This window comes from Fukomys damarensis, unplaced genomic scaffold, assembly GCF_012274545.1.
Source record: "Fukomys damarensis isolate Sample0158 unplaced genomic scaffold, DMR_v1.0_HiC HiC_scaffold_39, whole genome shotgun sequence".
NCBI lineage: Eukaryota > Metazoa > Chordata > Mammalia > Rodentia > Bathyergidae > Fukomys > Fukomys damarensis.
This window is the reverse complement of record NW_022900951.1, coordinates 127,707,262-127,709,371: the sequence shown is the minus strand read 5'-3', so window position 1 is coordinate 127,709,371 and position 2,110 is coordinate 127,707,262.

The window sequence follows — 2,110 nt, the reverse complement described above, 5'->3', positions numbered from 1 at the left end:
GTGTGTCACTCCAGTTCCTTCTGCAACATCTTAATTACCATAATATCAATAATAAAACCTAGTACCTGATGGAGCAAGCCCTCCCATCTTGTTCTTTTTGTTGCTGATATTTTTTTAGCCAGGGTCTCAGTACTCACTATGTAGCCCAGGCTGGCCTTGAACTCACAATTCTCCTGCCTCAGCCTCTTGGGTACTAGGATGACAGGTAAGCATCACCACACCTGGCTCAAACCGAGGGAAATTTTATTATTAAAATTTAAATATATATAATGATCACATTCATCAAGAGATTTATACCTGTACATGATATAGCTTGATTCCTTCTTTTATCCCAATCCCCTTCCCTTCCTTCAACCTCCCTTCCCCAATTTTGTATGATTTTTTTCTTTCTGGTACCAGGGATTGAACTTGGGACCTTGCACTTGTGAGGCAGGCAGCAGAACCACTGAGCTAAATTCCCCAGCCCTCCTTCCCCAATTTTAATATTGTATTTTTTTTTTTCTTGAGACAGGATCTCGCTGTGTAGCCCAGGCTGGCCTAGGACTCATGGTGATCCTCCTGCCTCAGCCTCCACAGTTGTCTGCCATTGGCATTTGTGCTCCTCTCCATTATTAGTTCCTATGTCATCCTTTCTGCTCTTATTTACATTACTGATTTACTTTTGTGGTGGCAGGGATCAGACCCAGGGCTTTGCATATGCCAGGCTGACCATAACTCCTCCCTTCTACCTTCTTTGGTTTAAGCCATGTTTCTAACTTTTTATTTCATTTTATTTTTTAGACAGGGTGTTGCTGTATAGTACAGGCTGGTCTTAAACTGTGTAGCCCAGGCTAGCCTCAGACTCAGGAATACTCCTGCCTCAGCCTCCCCAGTGCTGCGATTATAGGCGGGCACCATCACACCAGCTGTTTCTAACTTTTTTTTTTTTTGTTTCGGGGATCAAACTCAGGACCTTGAGCTCGTGAGGCAGGCACAGTACCACTGAGCTAAATCCCCAGCCCTGTTTCTAGTTTTTGAAAGAGATGCCCAGCTCACTAATTTCCACCCTTCCTTCTTTCCTAACATAAATTTAAGGCTACAGATTGCCCTCTGAAAACTTTATTCACTGCATTCTGCTAGGTCTGTGGTAATGTTCTGATTCCCTCTCAAGTCTAAATAATTTTGCCCAGTGTGGTGGGGCACACCTGTCTTCCCAGCACTGGGGAGGCTGAGGTAGTAGGATCACTGGAGTTCAAAGCCAGCCTGGGCCACATAGCAAGCTCAACGTCAACCTGAACTACATAGCAAGACCCTATCTCAAAGGAACAACAAACAAATTGAACATAAATATTTAATTTCAAGTATAATTTTTTGTGGGATGGGGACTTAGCTCAGTGGCACCACACCGGCCTTGCAAGTGCAAGGTCCTAAGTTTGATCCTGGGTACCCCCGCAAAATATATATATATAAAATAATAATAATAAAATAATTTTTCCCTATGGGTTTAGAAGTATGCATGTGAGCCAGGCATGGTGGTATACACCTATAATCCCAGTTACTTAGGAGGGTGAGGCAGGATAGCATTTTTGTGGTTAGCTTGAGCAACTTTTTGAGACTGCATCTCAAAATATAAACAAAAATAAAGGGCTGGGGCTGCATATCAGCGCTCCCTGGGTTTGGCCCCCAGCACCGCATCACACGCTTATGCAGACATGTTGCCCCAGCAGCCTGACTGCTGTCCCCTGAAGGGCCTGCCTGCTCACAAACTCAAGCCTTGGCTGGTTTCTGGGAATTTGGACTCAAAGTCAGTACCAGCACCCTAACTATGCTCACACTTGGTTTAATATTTTTTTGCACTACTACAGATTGAACCCAGGGCTTTCACACTTGATGTGGGAAGATCTTGATGTACCCAGGACTGAGTCCTGCCTTCTTTTTGTTTGAATTTTTGTTTTGTTTTTTGAGACAGGGCTTTGCTATGTAGCCTAGGCTGGTCTCGAACTGTGATCCTCCTGCCTCAGCCTCCCAAGTACTGGGATGACAGGTGAGTGCCACCATACCCAGCAAGTCCTGCCTTCTTTTCCAGAGGTCTCCGCCCATTCTCATCCCTATAGAGAGGCCAGAGGTTCAA